Source organism: Pinus tabuliformis, chromosome 5_2 (assembly GCF_031772625.1).
Source record: "Pinus tabuliformis cultivar Carrire ecotype Pingquan chromosome 5_2, CPIR1, whole genome shotgun sequence".
NCBI lineage: Eukaryota > Viridiplantae > Streptophyta > Pinopsida > Pinales > Pinaceae > Pinus > Pinus tabuliformis.
In genome coordinates, this window is record NC_142306.1 from 351,152,072 (window position 1) to 351,177,659 (window position 25,588).

Genomic DNA, 25,588 nt, shown 5'->3' on the forward strand with positions numbered 1-25,588 from the left:
GGACATGCTGTACTTTCTCTGAGCATGGGTATGCTTGCCTCAGACAGTGTTTCTTTCTGATCTCCTTTTGTGGCTTGGCAGGCTGAACTCTGGTGAAGTCCTTCTCAGCGTTTGACAGATTTCCTTTCCATGTACTTGCTTAATACATTTCAGCCATCATGTACCCCTTCTGACCTCATATATTAGGGGGCATCTATTATAGCTCCAAATCTCACTCTTGAGCTTTGTGATGCTGCACTCATGGCCTAGAGCAACCCCTCCTTCCAGACCTGGTCCAAAATTTAAAAAACAGTTTTTTATTCCCTATACGCGACATTACCCTGAGCTAAACACGTGTGTACGTGGGTTTGTGTATACCCAACCCACGTATATGTCTTAAAACACTTTAAAAAAAATAGATCTCCTTAATTTCGGGCGGAGATCACAGGTTTTACCTGCTGATTACCTATTAGTGCCCGTGGCCCAACTGTTCCCAACAAATTCCCAACTAAAAAACTACTTTGGAAGAAGTATAAAAAGGCTTCAATGGGAAGGCCTAAGGGGGGAGAGAAGAGAGAGAAAGGTTACTATGCTGAGATTTCCCTGACCAGGTCTAAAGATCCTAGTGCCTCCTGCACTTCCCCCATTAATAAATATCACCAAATCCTCTTCGACTCTTTCACTAAAACAGGTGTAATACATGCAGAGCTGTTAAATATAAATCACTACGTCTGACACCATGGGCCCATGATTTTACCACTGGTCTAACTTTGTGGGCCCATGACCTTACTACTTGTTTTACTTTCCATGAACAAACGTGCATGATGGACAACACAAAGAACCACCAATTTGATATTTACGATATAGTTGTCAGAACCCCACCATCAAATCCAAGTATGAGACAAGGAAAAATGAGTTCCATCCTCAAAATGGCAATGTTCAGAATGTAGGTGCCCCTATTATGTATGCATTGGAACCATATGAAAAACGGTGATTGTCATCATCGAATAAACTTGTTTGTTCCTTGAACGATATTGCATCACATAATTCATTACTTAGTTATTCACAAGGGGATAAGCATTGTTCAATGATGGAAATAGGGAAGGAAGTATTTGTAATAATAATTTCTTATATATGATCAACTCCTTCTTGAGGAGATATGTGGAAAGGCGAGGTGAATAGTCAGCTGGGTGTTTGTTGTTTAGGTGAATCATTAGCAAAGATTGGTGAGGTTTGACCTTACAACATTAGCTGCTTAACGACTATTTACTGTGACTATGGTGACCGTCCAACGAGTCCTATTATTCATCATGGTCCTATTCTTCATATCAATATGGCTTAAGGTTTCTTATTCCACGGATAACTACTAGATGTATAAGACATGCACGCTTTACCTTGGGCCTTGTTTAAAATAGCAATAGCATGAAACTTATTAGAATGTGGAAATTTATGGTTGAATATAAGCTTACAAATCGGATCTAGTCACCAATAATTAAGAAGGTTGGCTATATTCCTTAAGTTTACAACTTCTCCGAGAGAAAACTTCTCTGAGATCCATTTACAGTAATTTCCTTGTGCCTCTAAAGAAGTGCCTCTCAAAGAAATAGCATGACAAACTTTTCCATTATGACACTAATTATTTCTCTTTTGAACCGCGTAAAACCCTATAAAACTAGTCACTATCATAATATTTGTAAGAAGAAATTTTCTGCTCTAAATTTAACAATCACAGTGTCAACCTTGTGAAACTTTTAACCAGTTATGAAATACGCCTAGGAAATCTAGGGTTGGATTTGATGGATTTTTAATTGCAATACCTTGTGAAAATTATAGGTCGTAGGTAAGAATTCCTTGCTCTAGAACACGCCCCCGACCAGGGATATGACCTTTTTAAGAAATGGGTATGTGACATCTTTTGGCTATGTGACATCTCTTTCCTCTAAGATTTCAAAAGAGGAATAAGGAAAATTTATACTTATGAGCGCAATCCCCTATCACTAAGCAATGCATATATGGAATACGAGTAATAAATGCATACAAAAGTTTCATTACAACTACAATAACAATTCCATTGCAAGTATGGAATGGGTTTACATGTTAGGGTTTACCATTAAGTGAAGGTGGAGGAACAAAGGAAGTTGATGCAGTCATAGGTACTAGTTACCCGATTCCAGAAGCAGAGACAAAATCAAATCCTTTTTTCCATTGGTGATAAGATGGATTAGGAACCTTCTGGCGACTATGACTATGATAATAAAAAATGTTGAACCATAAAAAATGATGAACTAGAGTTTTTGCAGATGCAAATAGATATATAAACCCTCAGTTACAAAGGCATCCAAACGCTCTCATTCAATTGACTCGCGATGCTCATTGCCCGCCTCATTCGTGCAAGATAAAACCCTTATCCTAAATAATCTTTACCCAACAAAAAGGCCAGGGAAGGAAATTTACCTAGTTGACTCAGCATCAAAGCTAGTGATAGAGGTCATAGTTTCACCCTTGGTATAATAGTATGGTAGGCAGGGCTAAGAAAACTTGGGGATATCTTGGGTCTTTTAAGACTATAGTACCAACATGATATTCAGAGTTGTCATAGGTCCAAAGTTAGATTTCCATCTTGTTGGTTAGTCATCTATTACAGGGCACAGAGGAGGAACAAGGAGCCTAACTGAATGAGTTAGTCATATATTGTAGGGCGCAAAGGAGGAACAAGGAGCCTTACAGGGCATAAAGGAGGAATGAGGAGCCTCGATGTTGTATCATGATGCAGAGGTAGTTACAGGTGGCCAACATGCAGATTGTGGTGTGGTGTAGTGTAATTTACAAGTGAAAAGTGAAGATTTATATTACGAAACCAAAAAAAAACATACAAATGATTTAAATCATTTGAACTAAGAAATTATAGAGCGTTGCCTCAAGAATAGGCCAAATAATATGGTAAAAAAAAATTATTGGTCCAAAAACCATTGCATTTTTTTTATAGGTTGAAGAAAATGACTTTATAAAATAAGGCTTAAAACTATAGATTAATTTGAGCAAGAAGTAATGTTACTACTAAAATTTGATTACTAATAGTCCTTGTCGTAGACAACAGGGACTAATAAGGACATGTATATCCATGAAAATAAGAACTTGTCACTTTTCCTTTAGACAAATCATTTATCTTGGATTATTGTTTTTAGGTTGCCTTGTTCTTGACCTTTGTTTGCATGTTTAGCCTTGTTATATCATTTGGGATCTTGAATTGAGGCTTATTTTCAACGACTTGATAAATCTTAATTTCATTGTTTGTTGATTGGAATTCCTTACTTTGGATTTTCAATGGGTTTTGTTTGGGTTCACTTTGAAAGGGGGATATTTAATGTTATTTTACCCTCATTAAAGGGTCCTTTCCCTCCTTGTTCTTGCCATATAATATGTACTACATTTATTTTCATACCTTACCACATTTATCCATCATGAACCACAAATTAAAGGGTATGTTTTCTTGGAATTACCCATGGTATGCTTAGGAAACTTGTAGTTCCTCAATCAAAACATATGGATCAATTCATATGAAAAACCAATTATAACAACACCAAGTCCCCTTAGGACATTTTTGAGGGTACGAAGTGTATAAAGCCAACCTCCAAGGTTAGTTTATGGAGATGGGGTTATCAAAATTTCTCTTCCCTCAACCACCTTAATTTTTTTTGTAAGATGACCATCATATTCAAGTGGTCGAGATATTTCCAATGATACAAATTTCATCCAAAATGAACTTTTGGACACAAAGTTATGCCCATCTAAATATTTGTCCTTCTAAGCCCCACATCAACATCCATACCATTTCCAAGTGACATACATGTGGTAGTCCTTTACCCCCTTGTCACCATCTATAATGATACATCAACAACACATGGTTGACACATGTTAGTCCTTTGCCCACGTGTCAGCACTACACGGGGTCATGTCCTTATCGGACGCATTAGTGTCCCACTTGCATCCAAATATGAGATTTTACATAAATCCCCACTATAATGATTTTCAAATTTTTGGTCTTTTGTATTCATCCAAAAATTTCAAAACTTTCAAATCCATTTAGAATTCAGATTTATTGTCCTGTCTTAGTAATTTTTTCTAAATATTCTAGGTTCCCACTATAGTCAATGAGTTATCGCTCTAGATATTTGGATCTAGGAAATATCAAAAGTTCCATTTAAATAAAAATTATATTTTGGATCTCCATTATCTTAAACTTTCTCCCTCAATGTCACCCCCACATTGATTTCCATCTGGAAATTTTCTCCTCCATCCACTTCACCCTCATGTCATGCCATTATCAGTCAATGTGATCAAACCTCTACTCATCTAGATATACAAATTTTTAGGATTTCCATGTTCATCTGGATTTGTAAAAACCTAAGAAACCCAATTCCATACAACTCTATATTTCATGATTCCACATGACATGCCACAAAAGAGACACATCAACTCCTTTGATACTTAGTGCCATGTAAACATGCCATGTGGCTTTGCATGTCACCCACACTTGTCTTTTATGCCACGTTAGCATGTTGCATCAACACTTGCCTACGTGTGAGGTTCCAAAGTGCCAATGTGGTCTACTCCACTGGCATCTAGATTAGGGTTTTTTAAAGTAAATACCTCTTTTAATATTTCTTTAGGTGCCCAGGATTCTACCCCTTAAAAAATACTAATACTCGATTCCATCACTTGATGGATCCCAATGCTTAGTTCGTGATTCTTGATAGATTATAATACTTATCAGATTCTATATTGCTGCCCATTTTAGTCCTTTCTGATAACCCATGATCATGGCTCTTGTCAAGCCATATGACCAAGTTCTGGGGCCCAAACTCCAATCCCAAAATTTCTAAAACATCCACTAAGAAATCCATGAATTTGAAAAGAAAAATACAAGCTTTCGACAAAGCTTTCGAGCTTGTTTTTGGGGATGAAATTTTTGACCCCGAAAAGGAAGAAACTTACATGAATACTTATGAAGGCTTATAAATATATAACCACTTATAAAAGAATTCCAAAACACTACCCACAACCAATCTGCTTCTTAGAAGAGACAAAGAGATGTCACGTCAGAAAATCCACAACTTCACCAAAATGAATGAGACTATGCTCACTCATTTGGGATTGCAAACCTTACACCTCCATATCTAAACTCTTACAAACAAAGAGGCCAACATTCTAGATTATCTCTTGAGGAAACAAGATCCCCAATAAAAACGAACTTGAATCCTTCCCATCACCTAACATGGATACAACGAAGTTATTCTATCTCATAGTTAACCTAACATACATTAGCGAACTTTTAAGGTCTAAAATGAGCCTCCTAAGAAAAAATGTACAACCAAAATAAAATTTATAAGAACAAATAAGATTCAAGTATTTTTTCAACTTATATCCCTAAGGTTTTACTCAAATTTCGAGTGGGAGTACTCGTTGGATGCAAAATTTAATTTCTCATGCAAAGATTTCCCATGTTGCTTACTTTTGATGGACCCTCCTACACGAAAAATGAGAAATACATGAAAAAACGTGATTGCAATCACGTTTTTCATGTATTTCTCATTTTCATGTAGCAGGGTCCATCGAAAGTATGCAATATGGGTACTCCTTGATGAGGAATCAAAGTATGCATCCAACGAGTGTTCCCACTCGAAATTTGAGTAAACGCATAGGGAGATAAGTTGAAAATAAGAGTTGAAAAAGTAGTTTTTCCATTTTTCTCTCTAAAATTTGATGATGTAATCTAATCTTATTTTATTATTTCCAATATTATTTAATAGTTTCCTTAGGAGGCCCATTTTAGACCTCGAAATTCCCCTAATGCGGTCACACATACTAGCAAAGTACATGAAGATCCTTAGAGCTCATTTCAACTTGTGATATATTTTTCCACAATGCAATAAACTTCAAAACTATTACAGGAAAAAATACTTTAAGGAATACTTCTACACACAAAGTTCATTCTCATAAGTATTCACAAATATAAAAAAAATAGACTTCAATAATACTTCTAGCTCATCATTCATACATATTCAGTAACCCAACATGAAAACATTCATGAAGCTTGAACAAATAAGCTCATTTCATTAAAGAGGAATAAATACACTTATCAAGGTCCTTTTAAGCTTTGTTAGGAACCAGAGAAGGGAGAGTCACTCTCCACCCCACCATAGATTTAACTACAATGACATTTTCTTGTATTTAGACACCCTCAATCCATATTTGATTCCTTAATAGGAAGACTCACTTATGGATTAAAGCGGTTCAAGTAAAGGTAAAGGACATGAAGGATACTCTGCTTCACACATAAAAATCAATATGTTTCCTTTCAACCATTAAGTCAGGCCAAGTTAACAATTCACATTTTTGCCACAATGGGCTTGCACAAAATAAAGGGAGTCCTCCTTTTATCCAATAGTTCCTCAATACTTCCCCTTTTCAATGCTTTTCGCACTTAGTTCAGAAAAATTACTCAAAACATTTCCATGCTCTCTAGCTTAAGCTGAAAACTTCAACTTTGTCTTCCTTCACCAATCAGGTAATTCCCAATTCCACACAAGTTGTTGTAACTCAGAAGTATTTCTATCACTTTATGTCTAAAGCCACATTATAAGCACCCACTGGTGGTTCTATTTATGTTCTCACGAGTTGTCTCTAGTTCATACGCGCTTCTATTCTCTATCTCTCCTCTTCCTCCCTAACAAAACACACATTGCAACATCAATTCCCTCTACTCATTTACACCACAACACAATCTTATTTTATGGGGATCCAGGTCCCTGTCTTGAAATGTGTGATCAATTCAGAAGTCTCAAAGATGGGTACATAGATAATACCTCTAGAGCAGTCTTGTACCACTCCTATATTTTTTCATAATTGTTGGTAGTTAATAGTTCAACTACCAACTTGACTTCTAGAGTGAAAGGAAACTACCATTTAATTCAAGGTAATATAAAACACTTCCCAAATCCCCCTTACAACTTCTTCTCAGGTATCAGGATCCATGTTGGTTACTTTCTTCTTCAACTTTTAGAAATGATTAAATAAAATGAATATTACATAAAATAAAGTTTAGCTAGAAATCGATGTTGGTTTTTTCCAACATTATAAGTCCTAATTACAATTACAAAATGTGGAGTTTAAAAATGGGTGTTACACCAACTCTTCAAACAACTAAATTAATGTTCTTTTATACCTTTAGGCAATTCCAAATCTATTTAAGTGACCTATTAGGTATTTGTTAGTGATTCTATATCTTGCTCTTATTAAGTATTTTTTATATTCTTTGCATGATTAGACATGTTTGGACCCCAATTCCTAATGGGGCGGGGGGGGGGGGGCTTCCCCCGATATCATTGTCACCTCCTCCTTAGATGGGGCTTTTAGGAGCAACACCCTTGAAGAATTTTTTTTAGAAAAATTGTCTTCTAAAATATTGTAATTTCATAGTCAATCTCGATTGTTCATCATTAGGTCATAGATTTGACACGGGAAGTTATGTTTGGGTTTTTCTCCTAGAAAGAAAACCTGTTTTAATATGGAATTATATTGATCCGGATCTTGGGGGTGCCAAGATATAAGAAATTGGAACATCGATAGAAAAAGAAAACACAAGGAAATTCTTTATTAAAAGAATCAGAAATACCTATAGCTACATTGTAGTAGACAAATTTGTCCTTTTACAAAGTAAGTACCATTATTTATAACTATCTTGACTTACAATACCATGGGTGGATACAATGGGTAGATATCAAGGGTACATACCATGGGTGCATGCCATTTCTCGTTCATATCACTCCTCCCCCTTTAGAAAGAAATGGTCCCCATTGCGTCCAGCTCCATCCTGCCATTTGTTGAAAATGGGCCAATGAGGCGAAGGGTTTTGTGTGGTCGACCCATAATCTTGTGTTTGTGGATGACCAAAAACCAATATTTGTTGAAGCCAATGGTTTTATGTGGTTGAAACATAATCATGGGTTTGTGGATAACCCATAACCATGATGAACGAAGATCCGATGATAGAGATACCATGCAATGCTTGTGGGTCAACAGTGATATTGATAGTGTGTGGACTAGAAAGTGGACTTCAATGGAAAAGTTTTTGTGTGGTTGACCCATAATTGTGGGTTTGTGGATGACCCATAACCATTATGAACAAATATATAAGGATAGAGATACCCTATAATGCTTGTGGGCCAATTGTGATGCTAATAGTATGTTGCCTAGCAAACGAACTTCAAAATAGTTCACTTGTTGGTTTTTCTGGTGGAACTATGGTGGCTTATCTTTCTAAATTCTCACTATCCAATGAGAAGTTGTAAAATCTTCCTCCAAGTACTCATGTTTCAAATTTTTTCTTTCTACTTCAATTCTCTAGGCTTGATCCCACGTAATAGGCCTGACATACTCAGTTCCAAGCTCCCCAAACCTATAGTAGCATAATTTATACGTAAGATACTTCAACGTTTTATGAGTTTCCCCTTTGTCAACATGATATTTCCATTAAAATGATAATTAAAATTCTTCTATTTTTGTGATAAGGAGACATATTTTAGGTTGTTCAGAAATATCCAGGTTAAAATTTTCCACATGAGCAAGGACATCCATGTCAAATAATGTAGACTTAAGAGGCACACCATCACCAAACCCATGAATGGTTTGTGGAGGGTTAAGATCAGAATTATATGCTTTCTCAGGAGAATTTGGTAGGAGCCACATGTGCCTTCTTGTTATTCCTCCTCTTACGAACTTTTTTAAGAGTGTCTTGCAACAACTGTAACTAATTTGATCCCTTTGATGGCCCTTCCTTTGTCCAAAGACTCCCTAAATTATAGTATGCATGAGCATTCTCACCAAGTGCATGAACTATAATGCTTCCTATATCTATGACCAACCATTTTCCTCCCTCACAACCTTCGATGCTAGGTAAAATCATCCTATCAACACCTTTTTGCTTTTGTTTCACCTTGTAAGCTAAGGCTTATGCAATATTTCAAACATTCCAGTTTGATCTACTAGTGACAAACACCATGTAATTAGTCCATTCACATTGTTTATGAACATTGGTTCTTAACCTATTTTTCCCTCATGTTCGTTTGTACCTTATCCACCTTATCCACTTCCTCTGTTCTCAAAAGTTTTATATACTTCGACCATTTATGCTCAATTTCCTCCTCTAGAATTTCATCTTCAAAGTCAACTCCATACTTTGTCTATTCAACATTGAGCACGAAAGAAGTTTTTTCTGCAATGGTGCATTTTACATTTTCAACACAAAACTTAGATACATATATTTTAATCTAAGGAGACAATCCTAGTGAAGGAATTAGTGAGGGTGTTGAAGAGGTACTTAGGACATTATCTTGATGGGAAAATAATCTAACTAGAAATGGAATTCGAGAAAATGAATGCTCACATTTTTGTATCACTCAAGTAATTGGGGTTGAAGCTGCTTGGATGACAAGTTGAGTGAAAAAACCCATGTTGTTGGTAATTATTAATCGCTCTACAATCTATTCATTATGAAAGCAACCCGAGAGTGCCGATGATGCACTATTATGCATACTTCTGTTGCTCTGCATGGGAACAATGTTATCGATCCCGCTTGTGGCCTCAAGCGATGATTCGTAGTCCATATCCAAGTAGGGATCCCAAGTAACATGATTTTCCAAGTAGGAAAGCATTTCCCTATTGAATCTTCCATCATTGTGGCTTTGGTAGGTGAATTTTTGAGTCGTTTAGAGGCCATAACATTGAGGCTTGACCTAGTGTAGCCAAGTATGCAAGAAACATTGTTGGGTACATCATCAAATTGACCCGAATACACATTTTCCACCGGATTGACATAGAGGCATGGAATCCTGGGGTGCAGGGAAAAGAAGGCATTGTGGAGGAGGATATTTTGCATGGTGGGAACCAACTGGGATATTAACACTTTGTTTAATATATCATTTCTCATAGACATTTTGATTATATTTTTAGTTGGACTATAAGGAGCCACATGTTTCTTTTATGTTGTGGGAAAATTGTTAAGGGGTGAAATTTCATCATATGTCGTGACTATGGAGGTCTGTCACAAGATTGATGAGATTATGGCAAGATTCATCTAGTCGGGAAGTGAATTGAAGAGGAAGATACACTTGGTAAGATGGAAGGCCATAACTAGACCGACTAAAGTGGGGGGATGGCGTATTATGAACACTCACAATTTTAACTGTGCCTTAATCATAAAAAGTTTGTGGAGAGAAATAAATGATAATGGTATTTGGGGTCAAATCATTAGAGACAAATATATGAAAGGAAAAACCTTCTCGATATGGACCAGGATGGGGACAAGAAGGACCTTGTGATCATCTTATATCTGGAGGAGTATGACGAAAAATTTCCATTGGATGTTGGGGTTTATGCGATGGGAACTCAGAGATGGAAGATAGGCGGAGGTCAGGTTGGATGCAATGAGGGGATTTGTTGGAAAACGCTCCCTTTTGGTTTCCCTTCTCAACACGCTCCATGACAAGGGCATCTTTAAATATGCACATGTCACTTGCAGGAACAATCAGTTAATCTCCCAATAGTCATGGATGAGGGCTACAAACATTGTTTTGATCGGCAACTTGGCTATTGAGTGGGAAGATTTCCTCACAAATTTGTATGACTCAGGTGCATGCATTGGTGAAGATGAATACAAAATGAAGTGGGAAGGACCAACTAAGAAAGGAAAACCAAAAGTAAATGACATATAGAATATTCTTCCATTGGTTGAGAAAACATTTCAATTCAATTCATGGTTCAAAGCCGCGTGGGTGTGGGAGATACCAAAAAAACTTATTTGTTTTGGTTGGTTGGCCATTCACAAAAGAGTGCTTACATGGTATAAAGTACAAGGAATAGGATTTCAAGGCTTAGGTATATGCTCCATGTGCAGGAAACAAGAAGAGGATACATACCATATTATTTATTGGATGTTCATTTTCCAGGGAGGTGTGGGCAGGGGTGATAGGTTTACTAAAACTTGATGGCTCGAGAACACGACAAACACTAAAAAATTGTTTCTTCTCTTGGTTCAAGTTCCAAACAAAGCACCACACTCTCCCTTTATACATCATTTGGACAATATGGTGTAGCCAGAATGCATGGATATTCAAACAAAAGAGACCTGTGTTTAGGGAGGTGGTATTGAAGATCATCACATATTTTTCTCAGATTGGCCCCAAGAAGATAGTGCAAAAAAAAATAAAGATAATATATAAGAACATTAAGGGGAAATATCCCAGAGGATATTTTGATGGGGCTAGCCAACAAAGAAGGTGTGGATGTGGATCTTTCATTATTCTGGAGTCGAGACGATACTACCATTTTTGGTGTAAGGGAGGTTGGGGGACAAATAGTAGCGTTGAGATCATTGCGCTCTTGCGTGTCCTCAACTTTGCAATATGGTTCGATTTGGAAAAAATATTCGTACATTGAGATGCCAAGAGAATCATAGATTGGGTCAAAGATTACTCTCAATTCAATCCACAAATTCAGTCCAACTCGATGAGCTGCATCAGAAACTTGGCAACCAACTTTCAGAGCATTTCATTAACACATATATAAAGAGAGCAGAACCAGGTAGCTGATCTTCTCTCAAAGAGGGGTATCGACTCGGAGATAGGTAAGTACCATTTCACAACATATATATAGGACAGACATATGAACGTTGGGTGTATCAATGCCATATAGGGAATTCATTCACAAATTTTTTATGATCATTTGTTGTTCCTCCTTATGCTGGTATCATCCTTTTGTTGATAAGCATGAAATTATAGATCGGAAGCAAATTTCTAATTTGTAACTAAGAATAGATATACTACTGAAGCACTCTTACAGATAAGATAGGGAATCTATGAGTACAGATAAAATGTATGGGAAATTTTTTGTCTCTGAAATATGGTAGGAAAAATTATTGTTACAAATAGGAAAATCCAAGAGAGAATGTTTGGAAATACACAACGAATGTACTCTCTTTTTATTAATGAAAAGAAAGTGTTTTTTTTTCTATTGAAAAAAAAGAAAGACAACCACCCCAATATTTGTATTTCCAAAATCTTGTAATACACCAAGATCTGCATCAAATATATTCACTTTTCCAGCCATTGTGGTCTATAGGAATTTTACCACTTCACTCGGAGGAGGAAGATTGTGGTTTAAAGAGTACACATCGCTGATGCAAGTGATTAATTATCTTTCGTTAGATCAAACATATAACCCACCAGTGGATGAAGTGCTAATTCATCATCATTATCAAAAAAAATTGATTTTCTACATTGGATCTTACTTCACCCCATGTTGAATGAATTTGAACCTTAGACAGTTTCCTAGATCTGCCCAATTGATGCTATATAGGATCAAAACCACTGTCAACACACATAGTATGAAGGACTGCCAATCTACCAATGACTTGCAAAGACCACCACCCATTGAGAATACCGCCACGAGAATAATAATAAGCCGAAATCCCACGATCCATCAGGTGCTTTCTAATATGAAAAAGGGTATATGTGGTTGTTGAGGAAGGGTTTATAAAGAAAGAATGATCAGATTTCATGTTGCAGAGGAACAAAGAGGATGCCATATTTCATTAAATAGGGACTAAAGAGAGGGACTGCTTTAGCCGCACTAGGATTGAATTATACAAAACAATAAATGAATATTCCCCTGCCCTTATTCTCCTCCTCTTGCTTCCAATCTCGACTTTTCCTTCTCTAAGGATAATGTTTAATGATTTTGAAGGAATTGATCACCAAATCGTGCAACTTAAATCAAAACCTTCTTCAAACTCTAGTTTTCATGGAGTCACAACTCACTCTAATACCACTGATCCAAAATTTGGGGGCCAAGATCTAAGAAACTGAAACACCCACAGAAAAAGAAAAGACATAAAGAAATTATTTATTAAAATCATAAAAAATAGCTACAACTACATTGTAGTGGACAAGTTTGTCTTTTTACAAAGTAAGTCATGTTATTTATAGCTATCTTGACTTACAATTCCATGGTTAAATACCTATGGGTGGATTTTGGTGAGCTTCAGTATTGTAGCAATAATATTGCAACTCCTGGGGCTTCCTTCTTTAATTTTATCAACCCGGTAGTTCGTAACAAACTTGGAAGCGACGGTGTTGTATGCACAAGTACTAGCTCTTACTGCAAGCTGCCACTTGATCAGCTGGCGCAAGTTCGCTAAGAGATTTAGCCAAATTCTATGAGTTTCTTAAAGAATCTTTTAACTGTGATGAAAGAAAGCTAACTTGATAGAGGCTATTCTATTTGCAAAAAGAGAATGAAAAACGCAAACCCTAGTTTACCCACTAACCCTACTTTTGCAAGAAAAGAGATGGAAACTGATGAAATGAGTGCCATTGACTACTGAAAAGGTAAATTGCATTTATTCAAGCTACTTCTAAAAAGAAATGAGAAGAAATCATCTTTTTGTATTTTTGAGTGTTTTTATGTGAAATTATTATGCTTGTGATCTATCTGGTTGTGATTGTGCAGAGGTTTGGTGGTGAAGGAAGGTGGAGTTGGTTGTTGCAGAGGTGGAGGAAGGTGTGGAGAGGTCCTAAGAAGCCCCTAGTACCCTTCTAAAGACTTCCATTGCGATCAGACTTCGAAAAATCACTCACAGGAGATTCTACAGGAGGATGGAGGGAATCTACAGGAGGATCTATAGGAGGAGGCCGAGAACTATTTTTGGAGTTTTGAAGGTAGAAAAATGATGGGAAAGAGGAACTAAAGGTTGGATGAAGTTTTTGAGGTGTCTAGAACTTGTCAAAGAAGATCAGGGATGAACGTGATGGTTGGATTTGTTCAAATGGCAAGAAAACAGTGTTATGGAGAAAACGCAGAAATTAGGGCAGATTGGCGAAATGTTGCGAATGAGTTAGGAATTATATGAGGAGTGAGATGGTGCTAGATACTGCATGGAGGGATGGTGAGCTGGGAGGTCCTGTAATAGATCTGCACAAAAACTGATCAAAGGAAGAACTACTATACCATGAAAACAAAGCTTTTTCTATCTTGACCTAATTTCTGACCTATAAACAGAAAACGTTGAACAGTAACCTGTTAACAGAAAATCATACGAAGAGAACCATGGTAAAAAAATAGAAAATGATCTAAGCAACTAAATCTAAACCAATATCTATCTTTCCAAATCAAAGTATCACACTAGCAGTTGCATGGAAGAGCAAAAACTGTGTTTTTGGTGGCAGCAGAAGTGCCTTGACCTGAAATCATAGTCCCAGGAAGGGAGAAAGGAGATCAAGGCCTGTTGTTGGCCTTTTTGAATCTTATCTTGTTACTGCAACAACCTACTTGAGCAACTGAAACAAAAACAACTATGCTAACCATCAAAAGCAACCTAATCTAACAAAGTAAAATGAATCTATGCAACATAAATTAACTCATGAACTTAAGCAAAAACATATAAGTACACAAAGGAGGTGTTGGGAAGCTTGGGTTAGGCCTTAAACCAAGAGCTTCAGCCCTCTGAAAGAGATCAGTGCTAGCTCAAAAACTGTTTCATCTTAATTTATCAAAAAATAGCAGTTACATCACATAAACTGTTCTAAAAAAGAACTCGGAAATAAGCTGACCAATATGCTGCACAAAAGTGCGAAAATCTACTAAGAACTAGCTAACCTACTGAGGCTCTAAGCCCCCCTATTTATACAAATGGAATCCTTTAACATCCCTCCTAAAATCAAGGAGCTCAGCTTCCCAAAACTGCAGATAAACAACAGTCCTTCTTTACTTGCTCGGCTGCCCCTTGGATGCACTAATGTGGCTACTTGTGCTCCGAGTTTCTGATGGAGAATTTGAGGTAAGGGTTCATAAATGAAGGGGACACCCCCCTACGAATCCTCTTCCTTGTTTCCCTTGAATATTGGCTGCCAAATTCTCATTAATCCTTTGAATTTGTCCAAAAATTGACCAAAAATGTGCATAAAGCACACATTAGACTTCATGGCATAATGACTAACCCAATTCACTCTATTAGCATAAATATAATAAAAAACATGCAATAAACTAATGAGAATGGTGGATTAAGTTGAATTAAGAGGCAAAATGAGCCCATATAATTACCCATTTCTGGGGCTCATCATTACCCCCCTACTGAAGGTGTTGCTCATCCTCTGAGCAACTAATCCATCTCCTCATCCTTGATGGCCCTGATGACCTCCCTGACATTCCATGCCTCAGATGTGAGATCTTATTCCCTATCATGGAATCCAGCTTTTGCATCCAACTTTTCACATTGTTGTTTTTCTTCTAGTGGTCCTAGCAGCAATGGAGGACTCAGCTTCAGACCAATCCATTGGGCTTTCAGATTTTGCATAGAGTGCTTGTACATGGGCACTTTCCTTAGTGCTTCTTTTAGTCTGGTTGGGGAGTGATACTCCTTGATTTGTAGGCCGTGTGGCAGTGTGTTCCACCTTCTCATGCAGGCATGCATGCAATTATCCCCAAGCAATCTTTCCATGTCTTCAAAATGTGCAAGTTGCTGGTGGGCTTCAATGAGAGCCAGTGGGTCTAATGGTTCTGCTCTAATCATCACAGGTTCATTTTGTTCCTTTGCCATTAACTTCTGGATTTCTGCTACCCTTTTGTCCTCATGGCTCATCCAGGATGCCATGGCCATCCACTACAAATCACCTAACCTCGCATTAGGGTCCCATAAGTTCATATTAGTAAGGACCATATTATGTAAATAAAACTCTACCAATTTTGCTTTGTCCTTTGCTGAACTGCTTTCACATAAATCTATGAACTGTCCATAATCTTGGAAAGGTATGGTGCCCCTTTGGAACAAGGTCTTGATCTAAAATTGGAGCCACTGATCCTTGAGGTACACTACACATGATTTAGCTGGCTGCCTGCACTATAGTGCCTCCATAGCCCAGCTGGAAATGCAGGCTAATTGGGCTTCTCTTTCCTGTAGTTGTCTTGTTAAGATTAATATCTCATTTTCTACCTGGGGTTCCCTCTGTTTCTTCATCTGTTGTCTTTCCTATTTCTGTTGGCTTTGTTTCTTCTATCCATGTTTTGGTTTGTTCCTCTTCCTGCTTAGTTTCTGCCTTCTCTGTGGTAGCCTTTTTTTGTATTGTCTTAGGCTTTTTCCTTTCTGTTCCAGACCTCTTCTTTTTCTCTGTCGTGGTCTTGTTCTTCTCTGTTCTTGGTTCCTTCTTCTTTTCTGTTTTAGGCTTATCTTCCTTGGTTTCATGTTTCTCCTTCCTAATATTGTGTTACTCCTTTGTAGATGTGAGTATGAAGGTGGTGAAGGAGACAATATCTCAAAACAAAGAGCAGATGAAACTGTTTTTCTTTTTTTTTTTGTAAGAAATAGGCAGAACTTTGAATGCAATTTGCTCTTTTATAGGCTTAATTTCTCTATAGTTGCATCACTCCTATTCGTAGATGTGAATACCACAATGGAGAAGGGGATAATACTTCAGCACAGAGAGCAGATAAAAAGACAGTGTTTTTTTTTTAAAGAAACATGCAGAATTTCGATTTCAATTCTCCTTCCTTTTCAACTCAATACTTGCTGGAAATCACATCACCCTTTGTATATATGGAAATGAAAAGTGGGTTTTCACCGAGCCTACCTTTTTCAGCCCGAATTTGAAAGAAAATCCCGGTTTTTCTTCTGCAATGCTGCTCACTGGCCCTCTTGTAGAAAGTCTCTTGTAGAACTCTGTTTCTGCTCCTGTAGAATTCGATAATGCTCCTGTAGAGCCCGATAAGCAGGCAGGTCCTGAAAATGACAGAATTCGACTGTTTCGAGGCTCTGGAGGTGGTATGTAGGTTTCTACAGCCGAGAACTCGTCAATGCAAATGAAAACAAAAGGTGGTGAAGGCGGTCAACTGCAGCGTACTTAAGCTTACGGGAGAGTTTTGCGGTGATGAGGTGAGGTGGCAGGAAGGGTATGTTACCCTCATCCAGATCGTTGGTCCCTACTTCAGTGTCATTATGAAACTTTTATGCCACTTGCCGCAATTATTTCAATCATTCCCATTAGATTCCGCCACTACCTGTTTTGAGATTTTTTCGAGTTGACTGAACACACGTGCTGAGTGCACCCGCTAAGCGCAGTTTGAACTGGATGAGGGTGGCCAGTTAACTGGCCACCGATTTCATTTAATCGCGGCCATCTCAAAGGTTCATGCAGTTTTTAAATAATATTCATGCAACAGAGGAACGGGTTTAGCCACTTACCTATTAGTTGCTATTGTGCTCTGCATGCTCAGACCTTAGCACTTTGTTCTTTGATTGTTGTTGTTGTTGATGCTCGTGGCCTCTGAACTGGTGGCTTCGCTACCTTATGTTGGTGTTTTTTTTTATCAAGAACCGCTCCTTGCACGTTGTATACACCTGTGGTTGCACTGACCTTGTCTTTGGAGCTTGTTTTTTTTAAAGGGATCAGCTGCTACAGGAATCCTGCAGGATTTCCTGTAGCTGCTTCTCCCTCTAAAATTTCTGGCTAATGCTTGAGCAGGGACTGAAGAGACAGCTGAGGAAGGTTCTGAAGGAAAGGAAAAGTAGCTAGAATGCATCAGGTAAGAACCAAGTGAAGAATGTCGCTGTTTTATTCATCATTGTTTTAAAAAACAAAAGAAATAGAATTTCTGCATTTTCTGTGCAGGGAAAAAAAAGCGACTGGAAATGTAGTGTTGCAGGGATGGAATGGAGACTTAGGAGGATGAATGGTGGCAGGGAGGTCCACAAGCCTTCTGGACCAATTTCTAGCCCTCGGATTCTTTTCTGAACTTGATTTTGAGCTCTCTGTGGTTTCTACAGGAGCCTCTTGTAGAATGCACAGAGTTTCCTGTAGGATGCAAAATTTCCAGGACAAGTGAGACCAAGACCTGGGAAAATATAATGGCGATGGAGAAATGAGATGTCAAGGGTGTATGCAGCCTGGCCATGTCCTTTCTTTTTTTGTGACCCTCCTGCAATCTGCAATGCATTCAAAAGAAGTTAGTTTTTCTGCTTTTTTCTCTGTTTTTTTTCTTCTTTGTTCTTTTTTATTTTTTTATGAGACAGTTGGGGCGCTTCCAGGAGTTTTTCACCCTCACTGCCTACCCTAGGAACCTCTAGGAGGTTTTCACCCTCACTGCCTGCCCTAGGCACCTCCAGGAGGTTTTCACCCAAGGATTTTTTTATTTTTTTTTAGGGTGTGGGTGGAGTAGAGGCAGAGACCTGCTCCACTACCAACACTATTTTACTCAAATTTTCAATGAATTCCTGCTTGGAGAGGGGCTTCCTGTAGATCTTCAATCTATGCCCATTGACGAGCATGGGGATGGCTTCTTCATTGATGGTCTGGATCAGGACTGAACCATTGTCATTGCATTTTTCTACTGTGTACGGTCCCAGCCATCTTGTCCTCAGTTTACCCTTGAAATCCTTATATCTTGAATCATACAGCAGCGCCCAATATCCTTCCTGGAAATTTTTTTCTTTGAGGTGTCTGTCATGCCATATTTTCCTTTGAAGTTGGACCACCTTTGAGTGGAGAAGGGCCTGCAATCTTTGTTCATCTAATCCATTTAGCTGAAGTAACCTTTCCTTTTGTGCATGGCTGAGATCTAGGTACAGCTGAGTTGCCATCCTTAATGTGTTATATTCAAATTCTATTGACAGTAAAGCCTTTTTCCCATAGACCAGCTCATAGGGTGTGAACCCTGTGGTGGTTTTCCAGGTGGTGTTATAGGCCCAAGTGGCCTCAACCAATCGATCTGCCCAATCTTTTCTGATGCTGCTCACTACCTTGGTCAAAATTCCTTCTAAAGCTCTATTAGTGACTTCCACCTGTCCATTTGCTTGCGGATGATAAGGGGTGGAAGTTCTGTGCTTAATTTTGTGATGTGTGAGCAGGTCTTCAATCAGATTGTATGTAAACTGACTCCCTTGATCTGTGACTAATTCTCTTGGATAGCCAAACTTGTAGAAGATATTCTCTCTCAAAAACTCAGCTACTTTTTCTTCTGTTGCGGCCTTGATCACCTTTGTTTCCACCCATTTTGTCAGATAATCAGTACACACAATGATGTAATATTTCTGTTTTGAAGGAGGGTTTATAGGACCCACAAAGTCCATGCCACACTTCTCAAATGGCTCGAAAGTCACTTGAGGTTGCAGGGGCATATCATCCCTTGGAGTAGGTTTCCCCATCCTTTGACATCGGTCACATTGGCTGATATATCTCCTGACATCTTGATGAAGAGTGGGCCAATAGTAACCTGCTTGCAGAATTTTGAAGGAAGTCCTCTTTGCTGCAAAATGGCCCCTGTAGGGTCCATCATGACAGGTTAGGAGGATGTCAAAAACTTTCTCCTCCTAACACAATGCCTCAAAATCTGATCTGGACCAAGTTTGAAGAGATTGCCCCCAATCCAGGTGAATGGGGCACTTTTCCTCACGATCTTGCTCTTCTCTTTTGAGGACAAGTGTGGCAGAAACTATGCTGAACCCAAGTAATTTGCTATATCAGCAAACCATGGAGAGAGTACTGAGATAGAAAATAGGTGCTCACCTGACATTTGATCATCCACCATTCCTTCTTCACCTGCAGACAGATCTAGTCTATACAGAAAATCAGCAACAACATTTTCCTTACTCGGCTTATCAACAATGGTTAAATCAAATTGCTGCAATAAAAGTAACCATCTAATAATACGAGCATTCACATCTAGTTTGTTCATCAAATACCTAATTGCAGCATGATCAGTGTGCACGAATGTTTGATAGCCGGTGATGTAGTGTCTGAACTTATTTAGGGAATGGACTACAACTTGGAGTTCTTTTTCAGTTACAGTGTAGTTCAATTCTGCCTTGGACAAGTTTTTACTTACAAAATATATGGCATAAGGCAGTTTCTCATTAATTTTCCCTAAGGATGCTCCTATCACTTTTTTCGAGGCATCTGCATGAAAGTGGAAAGGTAGGGCCCAGTTTGGACCTCTCAAAATTGGGGCAGTTACCAGTTTACCTTTCAAGGTATCCAGAGCCTCTTGACAGTTATCAGTCCATATGAACTCAACATCTTTTCCCAAAAGACCAAACAATGGAGAGGCTAGCTGACTAAAATCCTTAATGAATCTTCTATAATACCCTGCTAAGCCTAGAAAACTCCGAACATCTCTTACCTTTTGAGGAGGTGGGACCCTTTGGATGATGGCAATTTTGTTGGGATCCACCTGTAGTCCTTGCTGAGAAATTGTATGACCTAGCACGGTCCCTTCAATTATCAGGAATTCGCATTTTTCAGGACTGAGGGATAGGTTCATTTCAATGCACTTGGCTAAAACTTTTCCTAGGTTAGTCAAAGCTTCCTGGAAGTTAGAACCATAAGGGGTAAAGTCATCCATATAGATTTCCACTGAATCATGAACTAGTTCAACAAATATGCTTAGTACTACCCTCTAGAAAGTGGCAGGAGCATTGCACGACCCAAAAGGAAGGACCCAGTATGCAAAAGTACCCAAAGGACAAGTGAAAGTGGTCTTATCTTGGTCTTTTGAGCTGATTTGGATCTGGTTGTACCTGCTAAACCCATCTAGGAAGGAGAAGAAATTCTTCCCTACCAAGCCATCTAACACTTGATCTATGAAAGGTAAAGGAAAATGGTCCTTCTTGGTGGCCTTGTTTAGTTCTCGATAATCAACACAGATTCTCCACTTCCCATTTTTCTTTGGCACTAGCACCAAAGGAGAGACCCATTCGCTGTCAGAAATGGGGTAGATGAATCCTGCATCCAGCAACTTTTGCAGTTCTTCTTTGACAATGTCCTTAAGGGTTGGATTCATCCTCCTTTGATGTTGCCTGACTAGTTTACAATATTCTTTAATGTAAATGTGATGAGTACAAATTAAAGGGTGGACTCCCTTCATCTCCTTATAGCTCCAAGCAAAAGCATCCAAGTGGTTTTTCAATAAGCTACACAGTTCTTTCTCCTGAGAGGTGGATAGGGATGAGTTGATCTTCAAGGTTCTCTCTGGGCCAAATTCCACATTCTTAACTCGGAGAGAGGTCGGATCAGCCACACAGAGATCAACTAAAGCATTGGCTTGGGTTTCTTCCACTAGCTCTTCTAATGGCAACACACTGGGGGGTGGATTCTGAATCAAGTTTTCAATAAGATCATCCTCAGTTTGTGGGCCCCCCATGGTAGCTTCTACTATACACAATGGTGCGGAATAGACTTCATCCTCATCTTCCTCCTCCAACCAGAGAGGTAAATCATGTTCTAACATAGGTTGGGTAGGAGGATATAGGACTAGCTATTTGGACATATGCCCATTCTTTATTGTCATGTTCCTAGCTCAACAATTGATGTAGGCATCCGTAGTAGCCAACCAGGGTCTTCCCAGGATGAGAGGATACCCAGTGATCTTTGCCTTTGGCTGGAGAACCAAGAAATCCGCAGGGTACTCCCAAGAATCAATAGAGACCATTACATCTTCCACAATCCCTTCAGGGGTTACGGTGGAGCGGTCTGCTAATTGCAGTATTGTTGTGGTCTTTCTCAGGGAGCCCTGAAGGTTGAGCTTGAGCATAGTGTCCTTGGTCATCAAATTAATGGAAACCCCTAGATCAATCAGGGTATGGGGGATTACGGCGCCATTGATGTGGACATTGACTACAGGACTCCCAGGGTCTAGATATTTCGGACAGATTACCTTCCCCAACATCAGGTCGGACAGCTATGTTGTGACATTGATAGTTGGAGCATCTCTCCTGCGCCTGCCTGGGTGCCTAAAGCACTTCTTCTTGATCATCTTGTTGTATATAGGCACATCTTTTATGGCTTGGAGAAGTGGTATCTTTACACATAACTATTTCAATTCTCCCAGAAGTTCAGTTTCTTCTGGGGTCGGTTGTATGGTTCCAGCTAGTCTCTCAGGAAAGGGCGGAATGGCTTTTGGTTCACTTTCCTATTTTTCTTCCTCATCCTCCTTATGGGGAGGTTGGTTATCTAGGAGAACCTTCCCAGATTGTAGGTTAATCTCCTGAATCTCCACAGCATAGGTCGGGCATGATGTTTCTCCATTATATACCTGCTGGGCCTGTTTGTTGTTGGGGTTCAGGTTCGGTTGAGCAGGTATTTGAGGTTACCTTGGTGGAGCAGGAGGTAATGGTTGTGGTTGAGCAGGTGGTGGAGGCAAAAGAGCGGGAGGAGAGTTGTACTAGGGCCTCCACCCCTAATGAGGTGCATTCCACTAAGGTTGTGGCTGAGCATAAGAGTGAAACGGATGAGAAACTGGTTGAGCATGGTATTGAGATGGATATGACCAAGGAGGGGGTGTGGACCAGGAAGTATGAGCTAGGCAACCCCAAGAAGGCATGGAAGTGGCTTGATTGGGGTTATAATAGGTCTGTGATGTCCCTTGTATTCCCTACTGGTAAGGTCTGGGTCCATGTGGCCTCCTTTGGTTCATGAAATAGAGTGGTTCAGTGATGCTTTTGGCCCCCTGATATGCAGCTTTAATTCCAGATAAGGAAGGGCACTGATTCGTAGGATGGTCTTCTTCACAGACCAAACACACTTCTATAGAGTGCAATGGACATTTGTTCCTAGGATGCTTTCTAGTGCACCTAGGAAAAAAGATGGCCAAAGCCCTCTTAGCTTCCTCTTGTTTCCTTTTGATATGCAAGGTATCCATTTGCATGGTAAGAGTCTACCTCATCTCGCTCTTGAAATCTTCCAGCCGATTCTCAAATTCACTTCTAAGAGATGAACTGGATGAGGATGTACTGGCTAAAGGTTGACTTCCCCTACCTCTCTTTCTGGCTGCCCTAGAATGGTTTCTAAACACAGTCTTTATGTCATCATAAGGTAGTTGGTAGATGTCTCCCCCAGCCAGCAAATGGAGGGTATCTAGAAGGTCTTCAGGGACTCCTCTGAGCAGGACCAACTTCAGAGATTCGGGGTCAAGTGTGCACCTGGCCCTTTTATAACTGAGCTGAAACCTCTCTTCGTAGTCTTCTAAAGATTCATCACTTCCCATGGTCATTCGGAAGATTTCTTCCTTGGTATCCTTTGACCTACAGTAGTCCCAGTATTTGTTGTTAAAGGCTTGCTGCATCTGAGCCCAAGTTGTGATGTTGTTTCCAGGTAACCCCATGAACCAGCGCAATGCTGCATCCTTGAGGGTAGAAGGAAACAGTTTCAACTTCTACTCATCTTCTGCATAGTCATAGGTTTGACAAAGAACAACAAATTCAAACAAGAAGGTATCAGGATCTTCAGTAGTCAACCCATGGAAGTGAGGTAAGGCTGAAGGACTTATGTTTTTCATTTTAGTGTCCCCATTGGTCTCTCAGATAGGAAAGGTACCCTCTATTCTTTCCCCATTTCCTCTAATGTTTCTATTTTCAGCCATGGTCTCAGGAGGAATGGTTTCTTGCTCTTCTTCTGCTATAGGATCTTCGTATATCTCTGGAGGTTCACCTATAAGTTATTCTGGATCACTGCCACCAAAGAAGAGAGAAGGGTGACTTAGTGATGTGGTGGGGGTGTTGGGTAGGAATTTTCCTGAATTGTCTCTGTTCCTACGAGGCATGAAAGGAAATCTCTTTTTGGGTGATTTTTATTTTTATTTTTGTTTATTTATTTATTTATTTATTTTTTCTGCTTGTACCTGCAAAACTGAAATGGATTGAACAACAAATTGCAACTAACTGAAATGAATCTTGTTGAAATGAAATTGCAGACTTGAAATGAAAGCAAGGAAATGACTAATCTACTTTGCTGGAATGGAAATTGCAGAATTGAAATGAAAGCAGGAAATGCCTATTCTACTCTTGCTGAAATGGAAATTGCAGAATTGAAATGAAAGCAGGAAATGCCTAAGCTATGCTTGCTGAAATGGAATTACATAATTGAAATTGTAGAATTGAAATGAAACAACTACTCTACTTTTGCTGACTACTTAGCAGAATGTTGCAGTAGAAAATAGAAGAAAAACAGTAATCACAAAATACTCTGACACTTCCTTGGCAACGACGACAAAAATATGGTGGGCTCCAGTATTGTAGCAATAATGTTGCAACTCCTGGGGCTTCCTTCTTTACTTTTATCAACCCGGTAGTTCATAACAAACTTGGAAGCGACGGTGCTGTATGCACAAGTACTAGCTCTTACTGCAGACTGTCACTTGATCAGATAGCGCAAGTTCGCTAGGAGATTTAGCCAACTTCTATGAGTTTCTCAGAAGAAGCTTTTAACTGTGATGAAAGAAGCTAACTCTACAGAGGCTATTCTATTTACATAAAGAGAATGAAAAACGCAAACCCTAGTTTACCCACTAACCCTACTTTTGCAAGAAAAGAGATGGAAACTGATGAAATGAGTGCCATTGACTACTAAAAAGGTAAATTGCATTTATTCAAGCTACTTCTGAAAAGAAATGAGAAGAAATCATCTTTTTGTATTTTTCAATGTTTTTATGTGAAATTATTATGCTTGTGATCTATCTAGTTGTGATTGTGTAGAGGTTTGGTGGCAAAGGAAGGTGGAGTTGGTTGTCGCAGAGGTGGAGGAAGGTGTGGAGAGGTCCTAAGAAGCCCCTAGTACCCTTTTGAAGACTTCCATTGCAATCAGACTTCGAAAAATCACTCACAGGAGATTCTACAGGAGGCTGGAAGGGATCTACAGGAGGATCTACAGAAGGTTCTACAGGAGGAGGCTGAGAGCTATTTTTGGAGTTTTGAAGGTGGAAAAATGATGGGAAAGAGGAACTGAAGGCTAGATGAAGGTGTTGAGGTGTCTATAACTTGTCAAAGAAGATCAGGGATGAACGTGATGGTTGGATTTGTTCAAATGGCAAGAAAACAGCTTTATGGAGAAAAAGCAAAAATTAGGGCAGATTGGCGAAATGTTGCAAATGAGCTGGGAAATATATGAGGAGTGAGCTGGTGCTGGTTACTTCATGGATGGATGGTGAGCTGGGAGGTCCTGCAATAGATCTACACAAAAACTGATCAAAGAAAGAACTATTATACCATGAAAACAGAGCTTTTTCTATCTTGACCTAACTTCTGACCTATAAACAGAAAATGTTGAACAGTAACCTGTTAACAAAAAAGCATACGAAGAGAACCATGGTAAAAGAATAGAAAATGATCTAAGCAACTGAATCTGAACCAATATCTATCTTTCCAAATCAAAGTATCACACTAGCAGTTGCATGGAAGAGCAAAAACTGTGTTTTTGGTGGCAGCAGAAGTGCCTTGACCTCAAATCATAGTCCCAGGAAGGGAGAAAGGAGATCAGGGCTTGCTATTGGCCTTTTTGAATCTTATCTTGTTACTGTAGCAACCTACTTGAGCAACTGAAACAAAAACAACTATGCTAACAATCAAAAGCAACCTAATCTAACAAAGTAAAATGAATCTATGCAACAGAAATTAACTCATGAACTTAAGCAAAAACATATAAGTACAAAAAGGAAGTGCTGGGAAGCTTGGGTTGGGCCCTAACCCAATATCTTCAGCCCTCTGAAAGAGATCAGTGCTGGCTCAAAAAATGTT

At 39.0% G+C, this 25,588-nt stretch overlaps 1 pseudogene; it reads right to left on the reverse strand.

Annotated features, from left to right (window-relative positions):
• Positions 1-8,701: 8,701 nt before the first annotated feature.
• Positions 8,702-9,491, reverse strand: LOC149158926 (uncharacterized; annotated as a pseudogene).
• Between the last annotated feature and the right edge of the window lie 16,097 nt (positions 9,492-25,588).